Genomic DNA, 12,186 nt, shown 5'->3' on the forward strand with positions numbered 1-12,186 from the left:
AGATATGATTCTGATTTGTTTCCCAGTTCCAGATGTGGTTTCCTTTCCACTGAGTGGATTCATTAGCCAATCCAAGAGCGGTTGGTTACCCACCATGGCTGTGTGCCACTTATGCACTTACATGAGCATCACATTATGTTGTTTGCTTCTGAGTAACTTAGACTTTGATTGCTAGAACAAATATTAGCACTTTCCAATGGTAGCTCATGTAGTGCCTGCCAGCACGAGATAGTCTAACTGTCCAGGAACTGGCTCTCTTCTTGATTCCAACCAGGTCTCTCTATGGCCCATGCCAACGGTATATGGGGTCTTCAGCAGTAGAGTCTTAGCATTAACTTCTGATGGGTAATCAAGTGCTTTGACAGAAGTCTGTCTTGTTTGTCTTGGGAGATCTTGTAGGTCTCTTTGATCAAGAGCTTGTTGTGGGTGTTAGCCATATTCTGGTACATGGAATTGTCCAGTGTCAAAGAAAAGAAAAAAGAAAAATAAAGAAAAAAAAAGAGAAACAGGAGAAATTTAATGTTAGGCTTCATTTATCCTCTCCAGGGCCCTTTAATTCAAGTGCTCCCCTATGGCCCTGTGGAGGGTTCAACATTTTAATCTAATTTAATCAATTTGGGTTTCATTTTTTGTTCCCTCAACCCTTCCCCAAAGCCCTACCCTTCCTATTATCCAAGCCTCAAGATGCCATTCAGGCATGTCAGCAACTCAAGCTAATCCAGGTTAGGACCCACAAATGAGTGAGACCTTGCAAAAATTATCTTTCTGTGACTCTGTGAATTATCTTATTATGATATGTTCCAAGTTAAACCATTTTTCTACAAATTTCATTGTGTCATTTTTTTTTTTTTTTTCATTCTGCTGAGTAGAATCCCTTCTTGTAGGTACACCACATCTTGGTTATCCATTGGTCCAATGGTGAGCACCTGGGTTGATTACAGTCCTTAGCTATTATGAGTTGAACAGCTTTAAACATTGTTGAGCAAATACTTGTGAACTGAGGTGTGAAGCTTTTAGGGTAAATGCCCAGTAAAGGAATATCAGGGTCTGTTGGTAACCCTATATTCATCCTTTTCACGAGGCTGCATAGTGGTTGGACAAGCTTACATTCCCACCAGCAGTGACTAAGTTTTCCTATCTCTCCACATCCTCACTAAAATTTGTTTTCATTTGACTTTTCATGTTTGGTATCCTTACTGGGGTAAGGTAGAATCTCATAAATTGTTTCAGTTTGCATTTTCCTAACGGTTAGGGATGTTGAACATTTTAAGTTGTGTGTCAGCCATTTGCAATTCTTCCTCTGAGAACTCCCTATTTACTTCTCTGCCTCCACTTTTGGAGTGGGTTGTTTAATCTTTTATTGTTTATTTTTTTGAGTTCTTTGTAGATTCTAGATTTTAGTCTTTTATCAGTAGTATAGCTGGCAAATATTTTCTCCCATTCACTAGTTAATCTACTGGTTCTGCTTATGGTTTGTCTTTGCAAATACTTCTAATTTTCATGAAATCCCATCAGTCCAGTGCTTCATTCTTAGGACACTGGGGTTTTATGCAGGAAGTTCTTTCCCAGTTCTATATCATGGAGCTTCCCTTCCTTTTTTTTTTTTTCAATAGTTGAAGAGTTTTTAGGTCTTATATTGAGGTCTTTAATCCAGTTGGACTTGATTTTTGTATATGGTGAAATGAGTGGGTCTAATTTTGTTTTTCTACATGTGCTCATCCAATTTGTCCAACACCATTTGTTGAAGATGCTGTTTTTTTTCTCCAGGCTATATTATTGGAAACGTTGTCAAAAATCAAGCGGTTATAGTTACCTGGTCTGGGTCTTTAATTCTGTTCCATTGGTCTATTTTTCTGTTTTTATGTCAGTGCCATGTCAAGCTGTTTTTGTTACTTTGGGTTTTTAATATAGCATTAGATTGAGCATGGTGATACCTCCTGAGTTTTTGTGTGTGTTTGTGTGTTGTTCTTGTTGTTTTCTTTCTTTCTTTCTTTTTTCTTCTTGAGGATATGTTTGGATATCTGAGGCCACCTGCCTTTCCATATGAATTTTGAGATCATTTTTTTCAGTCTCTGTAAAGTATGATGTTGATATTTTTACTGGTATTGCATTCAATCTATATGATGATTTTGGTAGAATTGTCATTTTCACAATATTAACACACCTATCTAGGAACATGGGTGATCTTTCCTTCTTCTTAAGTCCTCCTGAATTTTTTTCTTGAGTTTTTTTTTTTTTTAATGTTTTCATTATATAGGTCTTTCACATCCTTGTTTAGTGTTATTCCATGGTGTTTAATTTTTTTTTATTGCTACTGAAAATGAGACAGCCTCACTGATTTCTTTGCATATGTATCCTTTGCTTATAGAAAAGCTGATTTTTGTGCATTGATTTTTGCATCCTGCCACTTTAATGAAGGAATTAATCACCTTCAGAAGTTTTGAGATGGAGACTTTCAGGCCTCTTATGTCCAGGATCATCATGTTATCTTCAAATAAGGCTAACTTGACATCTTCCTTTCCAATTTGAATCCCCTTTATTTCTTTCTCCTGTCTAATTGCTTGGGCTAGTGCTTCTAGTACTACATTGTAAAGTAGTGGTGAGAGGGGATGCCCCTGTCTTGTTCTCAATCTCAGTGAGAACTCCTTGAGATTTTCTCATTGAGTATTATTTGGGATTTAGGAGCTTTATATATAGCTTTTATTGTGTTGAGATATAAACCCTCCATTCCTGTTGTTTTCACATTTTGATTATGAGCTGGTGTTATAATTTGTCCTGGGTTTCTCTGCTTCAATTGAGATTATCATGTCATATTCTGCTCGCTCACTTGGGTTTTTGAACTCAACAAAGTTTTTGGCCTCCCTATAAATTTCTTTTGCTTTGTCTTCCAAGTCATAGGTTCTGTCTAACACATGACTAATTCTGTTAGTGAGGGCTGAGGGGCTCTAGAGAGGATTTTATAGCTGCTATTTGATTTTTGTTTTCTATTGTATTATTTTTGTACAGTGTCCATCTCTTTGTTGTGGTTCAATCTCAGTTGAGTTTCTTCAAGCTTCCTGGAATTCATTCTTTCATTTGATCATGTCTTCATTAAGGTTAATCTACCAGTTGTTGAAATCTTCTATTTATTGACTCACCTTCAATTCATTCATATCTCTTTTGAGGGTTCTGATGTTTTCTTCTATCAAGTTAAGCCTACTGTCAAAAGCTGAATGCTTAATCCCAGCACTCGGGAGGCAGAGGTAGGAGGATCACCGTGAGTTCAAGGCCACCCTGAGACTACAGAGTTAATTCCAGGTCAGCCTGGACCAGAGTGAGACCCTATGTCAAAAAAAAAAAAAAAAAAGCTGAATGCACTAGGACTCAATTCTATCCAATTTCATTTCATTGATATGATTGTTGGTTATTTGATGGATTGCTTCCAGTTCAGTGATTATTTTGATCAGTGTCTCATTAGTTGTTGTGTTTTTATTTTGTGATTGAGTTAATGTTGACTTCTCTATGATTTCACTGGAGGCTTCCATTGTAGGACAAGGCATCATTGGTGGAGTTCTCTCAGTTGTCTGACTTTTGATGGCTTTTTAGCTTTGTGGTCTATCCATTTTAGGTAGACTCTTTATGTTATTGAGGAGGAAGCAAGTTTTTGTTCCTTCACCCAAAAACCCTCTGACTCAAGTGAACAGGGATATTGCTACCTGTGACCAGTAGGTATACCAGAATAAATGGCCTGATTTTACAACCCACATAAGGACCAGGCCTCTAGGGAACTGGGAGGAGCTGGGAAGCAGGGATCTGTTCTTCTCACTCCAAGCCATTCCTGCCAGCTTACTGTTCAGTGCAGGGAACCTGGACCAGAGAATTGGGAGGATCTGTGTAGCAAGGATATGGCCTATTCCTTTCATGCCACTGTACCGACTGGCACACCCTACAGTGCAAGGAACCCAGTCCAGGGAATGTGGCCTGGGTTTTTTTAAAGTCAAGGCTTTTTTTTGTTGTTGTTTTGTTTTTAATTTCTGTCTTTTACATTGAAGTGTTTTTGTTAAATGCTATGTTACTTGCATCTCAAAATTTACAAGCTTTCATGGAGGATATTTAACTTTTGCACTCATTTTTAAAATGATCATATCCAAATTTATTTTAGCGCTATGCCATTTTAAAAGACTTATAAGCTAAAGAGAGGTCTGGTTCCCTGAGAAACTTGCCAGAGGTACTGAAATTTGTCACATTTCTCTATTTCTCCCCACCAGAAATTCATCCAAGTTCACAGTTTCAGAAATCCAGTTATCTCTTTTGCTGTGTGTTCCTCTGGTTCCTGGTTTGCTTTCAAGGGAGGGAGGTCAAAATATTTCAAACAGGGAACAAAACCACAGTGGAATTTGCAGATTAGATTCATGGAAGATGGAGTGAAGGAAATCCTCATTGACTCCAGAGAAAATTACATAGTTGATATGGATCCCTTCATCACAACTCTGTGAAAATAAGGAAAGATCCTACAGAGCAAAACTTACTAAAAACTTACAAATGAGGATCCATTTGATATATGAGAAAAAATATCCTCATAAATGGGAGACTTTAGATCCTAGAAATGAGAGTGTAGTGGTAAACGTAGGTGTTCTGAATGCTAAGTGTCTAGCTGGTGGATATTTAGGAGTTAATGCTTCCTAGAGGCAGTGTGTTGTTGGGAGTGAGCTTATGGATATTATAACTACTGTCCCATTTTCAGTGTTTGGCACCCTCCCCTGTTGCTATTGTCTACCTTATGTTGGCCAGAAAGTGATGTCCACCCTTTGCTCATGCCATCATTTTCCCCTGTTTTGATGGAACTTCCCATTGAGTTTGTAAGCCAAATAAACTTTTTTTTTTTTTTCCCATAAGCTGCTCTTGGTGAAGCAATTTCTTCCAGCAATGTAAATCTGACGACAACAGTGTAGTTGATACTGAGGAGTGGTGTCATTTACTGCTAGACATGTGACTGTGTGGCTTTGGGCTTTTGGAGCTGATTTTTAAGGGGAATGTGGAATGATCTGAAACCTTGGACTAAGAGATGTCTTGTGCTGCAAGTACAGCTTGATGGACTATTCTGGTCAGAGTTGAAATACCTGAATGCAGTAGAACTATGGACTGTGAGGTTGGCTTGTGTGGGTAAGAAAAAACCTTTTTCTGGACTGGGTTAGAAGCCGTTTGTGTGAGAAGCTTGCTGTTATGCTTGTGTACTGAGAACTTGTGCATGGTTTCTTTGCATAGAAATGGACTGGTGAATGCGAAGGAACATTATGTCACAGAAATGAAATCTTTGGGCTGAAACGTCTGCCTGTTCAGCTGCAATTATATCAGAGATGACAATCTTTGAGATTCGTCCAGATGACCTGCACTGGGGCAACAGAAAGAATGTAGACTCTTGGAGTGGACTGAAAGAGTGTCCTGTTCTTCAAAGTCTGGTTTATTCCCCCCATGATTAACAAATTGTCACCTCACCTGGTATTATGGAGTATAAGAAATGCAGAAAAGAAAGGTTCATTGGATTTGCAGCATGGTCTTGTGTTTTGGAAACAACCATGGGCAATGTGAAGCAGGTTTACTGGATTGCCTGCATGGAGACCCAATGGAGCTGTGAGGACGGGCAGTGGGTTGCAGTGGAGACTCTGGGACTACCATGTGGCTGCTAAGGAGAGCTGTTGGCCCCAGCTGAAGTTCTCCAGGACTGCGAGTAGCCTAGTTGGAGTGGCAGAATTGGAACTCCAAAGACTTGTTGCTGGTTAGAATTATTAGACCTGGACATTTGGCACTGACTAGGGTTGTTGGACTTGGACGACTTTTAAAGTTGGATTAATGCATTGTATTTTATATCATGTATGGTTATCAATTTATGAGGATCAGGGACAGAATGTGGTGGATTGATTAATATGTCCCCATAAAGGTAGGTGTGCTGAATGCTAGGTTCCCAGCTGATGGATATTTGAGAGTTAATGCCTCCTATAGGCAGTGCATTGTTGGGGGTGGGCTTATGGGTATTATATCCAATATTCCCTTGCAGGTGTTTGGTATACTCTCTTGTTGTATTGTCTACCTTATGTTAGTCATGGGGTGATGTCCACCCTTTGCTCATGCCATCATCTTTCCCTGCCATGATGGAGCTTCACCTTGAGTCTATAAGCCAAAATAAATGTTTTTATTTACTTATTAATTTTTATACCACAAGCTTCTCTTGGTCAGGTGATTTCTTCTGGCAATGTGAATCTGACTATAATAGGGAGACTTCAGATCAGATGAGGAATCTGTCACAAGGAATACAAATAATCTGAACAAAAATTCTTAATTTTCAGGGCAAATTAAATGCTTGGGAATAGTGGGGAATGGAAGAAAACAAATCGGAAGGGTGACAATATGTTAACAGCAGGCAAGTATAAAAATTTCAGCTGAGATGTTATTATTGGTGGCCACTTTAGCTCTTATGTTGTGGGGCCACTAACTTTGAACAAGCAGAGTAGTAGAAAAGGCTAGAAAAAGGGTCTTGAAGATGATGGATTTTGAATCCTGATTTTGTTATTCATTTTTTTTTTCCTAAAATAATCATTAGTAGGAGAAATCCTGGCCTCCCAAGACCTGAGCCCTTTGGAGCTGATTATTGTTGGAAGAGGTGGCTTAGAAGACTGGAATATGGACAGGGATACCCTGCTGGTGGTCTTGGGTGAAGAAGACAAAGTGAGTTTCACAAACCTGAGGTGTGGTGTGAAGAGGATGACTCAGGAATGGCAAGCTGGGTATATGGTACCCGCCTCAGTCCCTCTTCATTCTCTTCTAATGTCTCCCCACTGGTGGCATTCTCTGCAGTCTTGGAGGTCTTTCTTTTCATCTTATTCTTGGTTTTCCAACTTGCAGAACTCTGGAGAGGGTCTTCAGTTCTATAGCCTGAACCACCATCTTAGACCCGTAGTGTTCAGACTGTGGGCATTTGGGTGTGAGTAGAACTAAAGATTTAAACTGGGCAACAAATTCACCCTCCTCACAGAGAACATTAAATTGTTGTAGCAACTTATGTTTGACACATTCCACCACACTCTTCCTAGCCTCCTTCTCATCTTTGAATGCTCTTAAAGTAAATGGCCGGGCATCAAAGCAACTTTCAACTTCACTGAAAAAGGCAAGTGAGGTTTTTATTTACAGGTCAAATTTTTAGACATGTATCATTTGTAAATGCTGTTTCCCTGTCTTCTGTCCCAGGCCTTGCCTTTTCCCCAGCTGAGGAGGATATCCACAGCATATCCATTGTGTACCTCAAAACCAGCCTTCTGATAGTCTTCTGTTGATCTGTGGGATTCTGGATAGTGGTTTTCTTTCTATTCATGATGTGCTTTTTCAGGTGGTGTGACAGCATGCCCTTCCATTGGCATGCAGTTAAATGAGTGAGTGACTTTTCCAGGCCTCTGTCAATTGTCACTTTTAACCAGCCATAAGGCAGCTTCAGCACAAAGGTGAGCAGGCTTAATGGTATCTATTTTCCAACTTATTACTTGGGTACTCTAAGCTATACCAACCACAAAAGTGTGAGCCACATTCACAGCAAAGCCATCCACATGGACCCAAAGGTTAATTGTTGCAGTCACCTTCCTTGAAAATATAGTCCTGGGCAGTTTTCAAAGGAGAGAAGTCATATACACAGTTGTTTGCAAAATGCTCGCAGGAAAGACAATTAATACCTTTCGTAGTTTCTTTTTCTTTCTTGAAGATTTCTCCTGTTTCTTCCAAAATCATAGCATACCCTTTCTCTCAGGACAGACACACCAGAAATGGATTCTTCCACCAAAGGTCAAACTTACAGTGTGGCAATGTCATGCCACCCCTGTCTTATGCTTGGGCCCTCCCCATTCTGAGTCACAAGCTGTGGCCAGAGTCTCCAAACTTTCACACTTCTACTTTCCTCATATGCTTTTCTGAAGTTAAAGGGCAATCACCATGTAGCCTCATTTGAGTCATCGGTTCTGAAAAATGTAACAATGAGAGTTATGCATGCTGATGTGGACTTCCCTTCCTTTCAACAATCACAATTCTTTCTTCCCTATAGTACTCCTTAATCCTCATACCTAATTTCCCTGCCACTAACGTAACCCTTCTGTCTCTCTTCCTCCCCTGGCTTCCCTACAGGGCTGATGAACTAATTCTTGTGATGGTCACACTTGCCACTTGCCTACTCAGCTTCATCAGGGCCACTTTCCTTTTATTTTTAAAGATTTTATTTTTATTTATTCATTTATCAGAGACAGAGGGAGAGAGGTAGAATGAAAACGGGCATGCCAGGGCCTCTAGCCACTGCAAATGAACTCCAGTTGCATGTTCCACCATGTGCATCTGGCTTAGGTGGGACCTGGACAATCGAACCTGGGTTCTTAGGCTTCGCAGGCATATTCCTTAACTACCAAGTCATCTCTCCAGCCCCCACTTTCCTTTTTTGCTGTTGAGCTTGGAGCTTCTATGACTTACAGCTCCTAATGGTCTCTATCCTTTGTGGTTTCACCAATTTTTCGTTCATTTTGTCACTTTTGTCAACTTCTATGTTTTTCCTTATTTCTAACTTGTTTAAATTCCTTCACTTTACTTTTTATCATTGTGCCTGAATATTTCCTCAATCAACTCCATTCCACATATTTACAGGTATTAAGCCAACAAAGTTGGGTGGAACTGAGGCACCACATCACTAGCAGTTTGTTTTATTACATGCCATGATAAAAAATTTATGTAATTCTGAAGTAGTAGAAACCAGCCAGCAGCTCAGGCATTGAATAGGCAGTGGAAATTTACATTGGAGTAATTCAAAGCTGACTTCTAAATTCATAAACTCAATGGGGCCAGAGGTAAATGGGTTTAAAGGAACTGACTGGTCAACCAGAAATACAAAGGATGGATGTACAAAGCAGGGCACTAATAAAGTTATAATGAGACATATTCCTGAAATATAGACTTGATAATCTGTGCTGAATGGAAGATATGTGTGTGTGTATGTCTGTGTGTATGTGTGTGTGTGCGCACATGTGCACACACTTAAGCAAAAAATGTTGCCCCATGTGAAGTGTACAATCGGATAATCTAATCCCCCAACCCCCCATGAGGCATAAAACCGTATAGTCTAAACCATTTTCCCTCAAATCACCAAAATCCATTGTATTCATCTGTTAAATTAAAATTTCTTTCAACTTAGAGAAGTCTTGGCTTGGGTTAGTAAAAAATATCTTTACCAAGCTTACCTTAATTATACAAATATATTACAAACTTTATTTTCTCTAGTCTTTTCAATGGATTGACATTTATATTTTTAATTTTTTTAATTTTATTTATTTGAGAGTGACAGACAGAGAGAGAAAGAGACGAAGAGAGAGAGAGTGGGCACGCCAGTGCCTCCAGCCACTGCAAACGAACTCCAGATGTGTGCACCCCCTTGTGCATCTGGCTAATGTGGGTCCTGGGGAATCGAGCCTTGAACCGGGATCCTTAGGCTTCACAGGCAAGCACTTCACCGCTAAGCCATCTCTAACCCGACATTTACATTTTTAAAACTATACCTGTCATTTTGATTTTCTCAACCATCTATCTTTGTACTAATTTTTAAAAATATTTTTATTTTTGCATTTGCAAAGATATGGATACAGAGAGGTGAGAGATGAAGAGAGAAAGAGAGAGAGAAAGAGAGAGACAGAGAAAGAGATAGAATGGGCATACCATGGTCTCTAGCCACTGTCAACAAACTCCAGATAACTGCACCACATTGTGCATCTGGCTTTACATGGATACCAGGGAATTAAGCAAGGGTCATAAGGCTTTGTAGGCAAATGCCATACCACTTACCCATATCTGCAGCCCAATTTTTATACTAATTTATAACAGATAAATTACTGAAACTTTAAGTTAATCTGGCTAACTGGCATCAGAATGTGTCAACTAATTAAAAAAGAAACAAGCTATGAACCCAGAGGGCAACATCAACATATCAGCTGTTAAAATCATTTTTCTTTCTGTTTCCCATCATGGATTTTCTATTTCTTTAATCAATCATTGCCTATGACCTTGTGTTATGCCTTTAACATTATTTTTACTTTTTACTTTCATAAGGATTTCTTCTAATTCCCTCTAATGTATCTATGTCAGGAGAAAAAAAGAAAAGAAAAAAGAAAAAAGCATGTTGGGCCATTTTAAATATTGAAAGCATAAAAATGCTAACCTCATTAGTGGATGAATTCATCGTGGAATGGACTATGAGAAGGTTGGATCTTGTTAGAAGAAATGGGTCTCTGGAGTGTTTTTGTAGAATATATCTTGCTGCTAATCTCTTACATATTTAGTTTTGACTGCATTATATAAATATATTGCAGCTTCTAAAATAATTTCTTCATCATGGCTATTTGAGCTAATATTGGCTTCAGCTCTAATAATGAGAACTATTTTAAGTAAGAATTATTGTGTACATAGTTTTTAAACATACTTCCGTTTATTCTGGCTAAGTTTCTGATATGCAAGGGCTGGTTAGGGGGAAAGTGTATGCGAATGTTAGCGTTTATGGATATACTAAACACTGACCTCCAGTATCTGTGCTAGTATGCACTGCCTCAGACTTGCTCACCCTCTTCGACATTTGTTTTATCAGCAGCTGCTTTCCTCTATAGATGTTTAAAGCAAATTAAATGTAATGGGGTATAAAATATAGCACATGGAGTTGATATTAGCATTTTCCAAATAACTAATAAGGTTGCAATCCTTTTTATGGTTCTATTAGCCATTCATGTCTTAAAAAATTATTTTTATTTTTATTTGAGATAGAAAAAGATGCAGACAGAGAAATTGAGAGAGAGAGAGAGAGGGACAGAGTGGGAATGGGAACACCAGGGCCCCAGCCACTGCAAATGGATTCCAGGCTGTTGCACCACCTTGTTCATCTGGCTTAAGTGGGTCCTGTGGAATTGAACTGAGATCTTTTGTCTTTGCACGCTAGTGCCTTAACTGCTAAGCCATCTCTCCAGATCAACCACTAGTATTTTTAAACCAGATTAGACTCTGTGTTCAGAAAATTCTTTTGAATATGTATTACAGATAATAAGTATGCATTATGTACCAATTTTTTTTCATAGAAATTTTCAACAAAGCAACTGTGTTAGCTTGCTGTCTGAAACTGTGATAAAACACTTGGCAAAAAATTTGAAAAAGGAAAAATTTATTTCAGCTGATTTCAGAAGTTTATTTATTCATTTTCAGGCAGAGAACAATAGAGAGAAGAGGGACAGACCAAGAGAATGGAAACATCAGGGCCTCCAGCCACTACAAACAAACGCCAAATGCATGTGTGACTTTGTGACTCTGGCTTTCATGGGTACTGGGGAGTCAAACTTGGTACATTAGGCTTTGTAGGCAAGCTCATTAACCGCTTAGCCATCTTTCCATTCCTGATTTCAGAAGTTTTATTCCACGACTGGTTCTTTTCATTGCTTTGAGGAATGGGGAAAGGGAGATTCAAGAGAGCGGAGCTGAGAGGAGTTAACATTGCTCACCTCTTGGCAGCCAGGAGGCAGGAAGCAGAAGCTGAAATGCCTAAGGGAAAAGACACATCCTTCAAGGCACACTCCTGACCATCTACTTCCCTTAAACAGATCCTTTCTCCTACTATTCAGCTGTGGACTCAGCTATGAGATGTTCCATTAAAAAGTTTGCCATCTTTATTATACAGTCACCTCTCACTAGCTATGCAAGCTGGAACTAGAATTTTAACTCCTGAGACTGGGGAGGACATTTCACAGCCCTATCACAGGAGCAACACTACAGAATTTTCCAGAAGTTCAATTTATGCTTTTCTTTAATAGCTAGTGCTTTGATAATGTAAGAAAGTTTTCTATCTCCTTTGAATTATTCTAATATTTTCCACTAACTATTCTCAGTCACTGATATTTCTTCTGTTTTTCTTTCAAATCTACTGACTGCATTCTTCATTCCTGATGCATTTTTATTTTGATTTATTTTATAATAGCCCTCTTTCTACTGAAAGCATTTTTCTTTCCATAAACACTCTCCATATATTTCACTAGATCTTCTTACTTTTTTTTATCAATTCAGGTATTTATTTTTCAGTCTTTTTTAAGTTTTTTTTTTATTAATTAGTTTTGTATTCAACAAATACAGTTTGGTACCATTATTAGGCTCATCCGTGAC

At 38.8% G+C, this 12,186-nt stretch overlaps 1 pseudogene; it reads right to left on the reverse strand.

Moving 5' to 3' along the window:
- Nucleotides 1–6,709: 6,709 nt before the first annotated feature.
- LOC101597086 lies at nt 6,710–7,767 on the reverse strand (annotated as a pseudogene).
- Nucleotides 7,768–12,186: the final 4,419 nt, after the last annotated feature.

This window comes from Jaculus jaculus, chromosome 8 (assembly GCF_020740685.1).
Source record: "Jaculus jaculus isolate mJacJac1 chromosome 8, mJacJac1.mat.Y.cur, whole genome shotgun sequence".
NCBI classification, from domain to species: Eukaryota; Metazoa; Chordata; class Mammalia; order Rodentia; family Dipodidae; genus Jaculus; species Jaculus jaculus.